Here is a 7,678-nt window from a genome sequence, read left to right as displayed (position 1 = left end):
AATTGTAATTTCTCCGTTACCCATATACGATTATATTTCATTATGTATTTTATCAAATCACATAAGTTTGTAAGAAACTGTTTAATTTTCCAAAAAGATTTTTAATTATAGTAATATAATGTACCACATGCTGATCAGAGGGATGTGGGTGGGATTTAATGTCAGAGTAAAGTAAAGCCACAACTTACACAACAGTGTTCAGATCATCTTTTTTCCTGACAAAATCAATATAAGGCAATATTTCTGTCTGCTGAATGTAAGCTTTTCTATATTCCAAGCTTGCCTGCTGCACTGGGGACATCACATGCATGCGCGAGTCGTGAAAATGATGAAAATAAATCTAGGAATTATTTGATTGCTGGATTTTAAATCAGCGGGGTTGAGGCATCAAAAGTAAATAACTAAGCTGTTTTATGGATGGTAACTGTATTACTGAAATCTTATTAGTAATTAGTTACACTACTAGTTACTGCAAAAAGTAATATTATTACAGTAACTAAGTTACTAGTAACTAGTTACTGCCCAACACTGCTTGTGACATGGTTGAGTTATTCACTTCATTTATCAATCATTTTAATAAAAAAACTATAAAATCGTAATGGTTTCTTTTCCAAAATAATGACAACATATATTTTTGTTATGAATAGACTTAACGTTGACATGCAGCCTACATCAGAAATGGCACCCACAAACGCAGCAGAAAGACAGCATTGAGCAACCACACTGAAAAAAATGATTCAATTAATTTTTTAAGGTAAGTGGTTGCAATAAATTTATTTTAGCTACATTTAAATAAACAAATTTAGCTGACTAACTTTCAACATATATATTTTTTTATTAAATGTAGCTAAAATAAATAGTTTGCAACCACTTACCTTAACAAAATGTAGTATCTTTTTTTTTCAGTGAATTGCACAATATGAAAGAGAAACAAAACTGAAAATTAAACTTGAAAGCACTGTCTCCCTTTAACCGTGTTACAGTCTTCTACTGTACTTCACACTATTATCGACCTGCTGATTACCACTTGACCTGTTAATGATTTAACACAATAAAATTGTGTTTAGTTAAACATCTAAATTGAAAACATTTTTATAAAAACTGTCTATTTTTAACTTCAGTCCCATAAAAATGTAAAAATCATCATAAAAGTTACATTTTATGTCATTAAATTGTTATGAGGGTCACATGAGCAGGTAGATGTTTATTTTATAATAAGTTCTGTGTAAAATCTTATTTAAACCAAACCTATTTTGTCCGTTACGGGGTTGAGAATAAAAGGTGTTTTAAAAAAATGATGATTTGTTGGACGTTTTATATGTGCCTAATGATCAGCTTGAAAAACATTCCAAGCAGAGATATTACTGAATCCCAGAAATGACCCATATAATGTATAGTATATTCTACACTGTGTAATGCATTATTGTCACGATCACAAACTCCATTCACTATGCCTGTCACATAAGCACACTAGATCTCCCATAATCCTCTCTGACTACTACCTGTGCACACTCCAATCACCACATCTGTCTGCCATCAGCCTCATCAGTTCCTCCAAATAAGCCAGCACAAACATACATGGTTGGTCTGATCTCGTCGATAGGACTGATTATGTCTAAATGGTCTATGGCTAAGACTCCCTGTATCGATTTATGCTACTTGTGACTACTTGCCTGTTTTGTTTCTCCATGCTCCAGTCTCCAGTGCTTCTTCCGTCCCAGATTCCTGTTTCTCCTGAAGACCTGCAAAGATAAGAGACATTGCTAAGATACACTCATTCCATCATCTCAGAAGGTGTGTGTGGTGTCTTTATTACTCATCTGCTCTGATTGTTGTTTATATTCAGTATCTGCTATCACTCTGTTACCCGTTTGTCAATAAACTTTCATTATTATGAGTCTGTGTTCTGTGACAGTGTTTAATTAGGCTACTGTAATTACTTTTCCCTTGAGAAGGTAAAGCAAGAGAGATTAAATATCTTTAATTTCATATTTACTTAGTTACTTCTGATGTAATTGCATTAAATACTGTATAGACGAACAATAGGGGATTTAACATCAATTTGAAATTTAATGTTAAAGGGGTCATATGATGCAATTTCAAATTTTTTAACCTTAAACCGCATAAACACATTTCATTACACCAAATACACAAAATAGTGTTCTTTTTAGCAACATCATATGACCCCTTTAAACCTTCTCCCTTTAAAAATACTTTGGTCAGGTCAAGAATAATTTATGAAATGGATGAGTAATTAGTACAATAATCCAATTACACTTTTTTAAGTAGTTAATAATTAGTTGTTCTTTACCCTTACCCAACACTGTGTATATTAGTATAGTATATAACGGATGAAACATCTGGGTGAAACATTTTCAGTCTGCATAACCATTGTTTTAAAATGCAAGATCTTTGTAATATGTATTGACATTTGGTTTATTTACAGAAACAACAGTATGATCTTCTTTCAGTTTAATGCGACTCCAGTGTGTCATCAAATGGTACTATGATTAAGATATGACACGGCCATGAGGTGTCCTGTAGGACAGCTAATACAGTAAATGGTGTCGCCGTACCATATGACTCAGTCTAGTTTCGTCCTTTCACTGTGACTTATGGTAATTTCCTGGTCTCGTCTCCATTTACAGTCCCACATGGCATACTGTAAATGCTGTATTTGATGCCTTCTGTCTTCCTCCTTCAGATGCTTCTCTAATCAATCTGACAGACACCTATTAAACTAAACGAGAAGAAAAGGAAATGAAAGTTTAATATAGCCTTACAAAAGGCAGTTACCATGAATGAAATGTTTACAGAGATGAAACATTTTATGTTATGAAAGGGATACTTTTGTGATTTTAGTGTTTTGTATACTATTTATGCAACAGTAAAATACAGATTTGTAACCTTTTCTACCCCTATCCATGGTTAGACTTTTACATAAAAGCAAGTTGGGAAATAAAAGGGTGCTACCATCCTGAATGCACACGTACTACACGTCTGTTGATGTCATTTGTAATGCGTATCTAAAATATTCTTTGTCAGATCTTAACGCAACATTCAATAGATATTTTCACAAAGAATGCATAAATTTGCAAATTTTTTTCTCGATGTCTGCACGCAATAATTAATCCAGATGATGCATTCTGTCATTATAATTCTGGTTTAGTAATTATATAGTATTTTGGCATGGTCATGGTAACTAAACTTCTGAGACGAAGGTTACGGAGTCAAGCCCAAATGAGTGTAGACTGATGACGCGATAAATAGTGACATCATGCTGTTCTATTAAAAAGCATAGTTCAGAAATGAGCAAATAATGCAAGATTTTAGAGTAAGAACATGGCTATTGTGTGTAAAAGGATATGATTTGCCAAAAAAATAGGAAAATTCGTCGTCATCATTTACTCACCCTCATGTCGTTCCAAAACCGTATGACTTTCTCTTTTATTGTGGAACTTAAAAGTGGTTCTGAGAATTTTTATTTTTGTTTGCCCCTTAAAAAAACTCAACCTTTTTACATAAAAAAAATTGAAAATGAGTAAATATTAAATCTTAAAATTATATTTTTAATTTTTAATTTTGTTCATGCCGTATCACACTCAATCTTGATTCCATTTTATTTGTATAGCACCTTTCACAATACACATTGTTTCAAAGCAGCTCATACCGAAAGTTCATATTGTTCTTGTTTATAATACCTTTATAATAGGCTATAATACACTTTATAGTCCACATTTAGCACATTAGAAATTCATGCCGTAATACTTTTATCTTCAGTCCCCTAGTGTGAAACCCACTATGGCAAAAACCCTATTTGATGTTGGATAAAAAATATTAACGTCAGTTTATAAGCTGTTACTTTATTGATTGATCAGTAAAATAAAGGATAAAGTGTCTTTGAGGTCCATCCACAAATGAATGAAAAGCTCCAGGTACATATGATTCGTCCAGCGTTATCAATGAAGATCTCATTCACACAATGAAAGGGAAGACATTTAATTATGAATTTTGATATTTTTATGAAAATGATGAGACCAGTGATTCACAATGCCTCAATATCTGGCTTTAGTTTCAAATCTGGCTTGAGTTTCAACCTATAAACCTTGACAAAAAGTTTCTGAGCAGGAACTTGTGTGGTATCTTGTTTTGTTAAGAGCATCGCAATAGTCCAGCAAATGACAAGGGCCTGGACGAGAAGCTGTTTTGCAGGCTCCGTTAGGAATGGTCTTGATCCTGATGTTGTGTAGTGCAAACCTGCAAGATCGTGCTGTTTTTGCACAATCTTGCAGGTTTGCACTACACAGTTCTTCGTAGTGATGACTAAATCTGACTGGACAGGTTTAATGTTTTGTTATTGCGACATTTATTGTACCCCCCACATTAGTTGTGTGGTTATGTAGTTTTACTATTGTGTTGTAAAAGTATGACTAATATTGTCCTCTTATATAAGAACCTGTAAGGACTTCCATTCCATTCGTTCTTTCAGTCATTTAGGAGCAACTCTAACATTAGATCCCGGAGGATAGAGGTAAATTCATGTGCTCTTCTTTTTGTTAGTTCTGTAGTTCTACAAATAAATAAATTAATATTATATTAAGATACAGTTATATACAACTATATCTCACACAAAACGTGGCATTCAACTGGATAAAAAATATATAAATTCTAGATGTTTTTGAAACATTTGTACTATCTGAATATGTATCTTGTATATTTTGTATATCACAATTCAATTAAAATATATACTAGTCCTTTAATCTTTCAGAATTTCAGTTATCTACTAAAATATGTGACCCTGGACCACAAAACCAGTCATAAAGCACAGCTATTGCAATAGCCAAAAATACGTTGTATGGGTCAAAATTATAGATTTTTCTTTTATGCCAAAAATTATTAGAATATTAAGTAAAGATCATGTTCCATGAAGATATTTTGTAAATTTCCTACCGTAAATATATCAAAACTTAATTTTTGATTAGTAAAATGCATTGATAAGAACTTCATTTGAACAAATTTAAAGGCGATTTTCTCAATATTTAGATTTTTTTGCACCCTCAGATTCCAGATATTCAAATAGTTGTATCTCAGCCAAATATTGTCCTATCCTTACATACCATACATCAATGGAAACCTTATTTATTCAGAAAATGTGTAAATATCATCACAATTAAAAGAACCAAAGACTTAAACTACTTCAGTCTGTGTGCATTGAATTTATTTAATACACGAGTTTCACAATTTGAGTTGAATTACTGAAATAAATGAACTTTTTCACGACATTCTAATTTATTGAGATGCACCTCTATATACTATTAAACCTTCTTCTTTTTTTGAAGGGTTGATTGCACCCGTTATAAGAACCGTTTCACATCCAAGGACGAAGCATGAGGAAACTCCTGCTGTGCATTTTTTTGCTATTACTGGTGAGTCATAGGAAACTAGTGAGCAGATTTCAAATTTTACAGATATGTGCATAATAATTGTGTTATTAATCACACAGCAGATATTTGGCAGATGTTTCGAGGTTAAACTACAGTTTCAAGGGTTACCCAGTGATGACATCATCCAGTTGCGCAATACCAAGCCATAAGTTCAACTGCATGAACTGTTACACTTTTAACTGTCATGAACGGTTACACTTTTTCCACAGACGGTAGACTTTGCGGCAGGGCCACGCAGCAGAAGGGATTGTTCTAAAAATGAATACAGGAGCGACGGACTCTGCTTTGACAAATGTGCTCCAGGTACACTGTCTGAAATCAATACCATCGGAACAACAATTTTTCAGAGGAATAGAGTGTTTAATCTCGGTCATGTATTTTTCTTCAGGGCATAAGTTGATGAGAAAATGTTCTAGTGGCATGGTATCTCAATGTGAGAAATGTTCGGAAGGGACATACCTAGACAAGATGGACTACTAAGTATAATACAGTTTCATTTTCCTTTCATGACTTCTGTAATGAAATGAACATTTCATTTATGTATATTTTGCGGTGTTGATTTTGTTTAGATGTTCACTCTTTTGTTCTTTGACTGCTTCTCCGACAGATGCAGTGGTGATTTCACCATGCATGTACACCCCGTGTGTGGATGTCAGTCTAGATACCGCAAAAAGTTATTTGATAGCATTTCATGGGAGTGTGTGCCCTTTAAAAGGACTGTTTTATTTATTTAACAGCAAATTTATTTAACAGCAAAATACATTTTATGCAGCAGATTTGTAACTTTTTTAGCCCCTGTCCATGGTAAGGCTTTTACATAATAGTAAATTATGAAAAGGGGGAACAGCATCAAGTTGGGAAATAAAAGGGTGCTACCATCCTGAATGCACATGTACTACACGTCTGTTGATGTCATTTGTAATGCGTATCTAAAGTATTCTTTGTCAGATCTTAACGCAACATTCAATAGATATTTTCACAAAGAATACATAGAATGCATAAATTCACTATTTTTAGGATGTCTGGACGTAGTAATTAATCCAGATGACACATTCTGTCATTATAATTCTGGTTTAGTAATTATATAGTATTTTGGCATGGTCATGGTAACTAAACTTTGCTTTTAAAACAAAGGTTACTGAGTCAAGCCCCAATGGGTGTAGACTGATGATGCGATAACACCGTGCACCTTTTCTTTCCATTTGTCATCTTTACTAGTTTGTCTAGTTTGCTTGCTTTCTATTCTATCTTTACTTACTTGGCAAGTTTTATAGAAATGACTTTCCTTTTTTTGTGAAACATAAAAGTGGTAAAGAGATTTTTTTCATTTACATTTTTTTTTAATCCCTGTTACATAAAAAAAATGTAAAATTAATAAATATTAAAATTATATTTTTAATAATAAACATTTTGTTCATGCCGTATCTTGACGTTTCATCGTGATGTCCATTTTATTTGTATAGCACCTTTTCAATACACATTGTTTCAAAGCAGCTTTATCTATGAGCTTTTATTCATATCGTTATTTATAATACCTTATTATATATGCTTTATAGTCCACATTTAGCACAATTCATGCCGTAATACTTTTATCTTCAGTCCCCTAGTCTGAAAGTCACTATGGCAAAAATCCTATTTGATGTTGGATAATGCGAGAAAAAAATATTAATGTCAGTTTATAAGCTCTGTTACTATATTGATCGAACAGTAAAATTAAAAGGATTAAGTGTCTTTGCGGTCCATCCACAAATGAATAAAAAAATGCAGATACATGTGGTTCGTCCATCATTATCAATGAAGATCTCATTCACACAATGAAAGGGAAGACATTTAACTATGAATTTTGAAATTTTCATGAAAATGATGGGACCAATGATCCACAATGCCTCAATATCTGGCTTTAGTTTGAAACAAATGACTATTTTCTTATAACTTAGAGTTTCAACCTATAAACCTTGACAAAAAGTCATCATTTCTGAGCGGGAACTTGTGTGGTGTCGCTGGAGAAATTAACTTCCCTCTAAAATCAATTTCCTGGAATAAGTCACATTTGGTTTATGGCTTGTTTAGTACATTCTCTTTTGGCCCAAAATGTGTAAAAAAAAAAAAAATGAATTGAAAATGTATGGCAGTTACAATGCATTACCATCATTGGGGTCAAAATAAATACAATTTTAGAATTTATATACATCTGTTTATTAATTTAATAATTGGTATTTAATGAGTTGATAATT

At 32.7% G+C, this 7,678-nt stretch overlaps 1 protein-coding gene and 1 long non-coding RNA gene across 2 annotated transcripts in view; both read left to right on the top strand.

Moving 5' to 3' along the window:
- Nucleotides 1-4,515: 4,515 nt before the first annotated feature.
- The window catches only part of LOC107748778 (tumor necrosis factor receptor superfamily member 1A-like), a 5,735-nt gene continuing 2,572 nt past the window's right edge, over nt 4,516-7,678 (top strand). The window contains exon 1 of the mRNA XM_016563726.1: nt 4,516-4,531. The gene's annotated coding sequence lies outside the window, so the exon portion shown is untranslated. The remainder of the gene's footprint in view (nt 4,532-7,678) is intronic.
- LOC107748784 (uncharacterized) overlaps nt 5,702-7,678 on the top strand; it is a 2,782-nt gene continuing 805 nt past the window's right edge. The window contains exons 1-2 of the long non-coding RNA XR_001640963.1: nt 5,702-5,747; nt 5,833-5,924. This is a non-coding gene — a long non-coding RNA (uncharacterized LOC107748784). The remainder of the gene's footprint in view (nt 5,748-5,832; nt 5,925-7,678) is intronic.

This window comes from Sinocyclocheilus rhinocerous, unplaced genomic scaffold (genome assembly GCF_001515625.1).
Source record: "Sinocyclocheilus rhinocerous isolate Xijiao unplaced genomic scaffold, SAMN03320098_v1.1 scaffold491, whole genome shotgun sequence".
In the NCBI taxonomy this organism is placed as follows: domain Eukaryota; kingdom Metazoa; phylum Chordata; class Actinopteri; order Cypriniformes; family Cyprinidae; genus Sinocyclocheilus; species Sinocyclocheilus rhinocerous.
The sequence above is the reverse complement of the archived record's forward strand: the minus strand, read 5'-3'. Positions and strand labels throughout refer to the sequence as shown.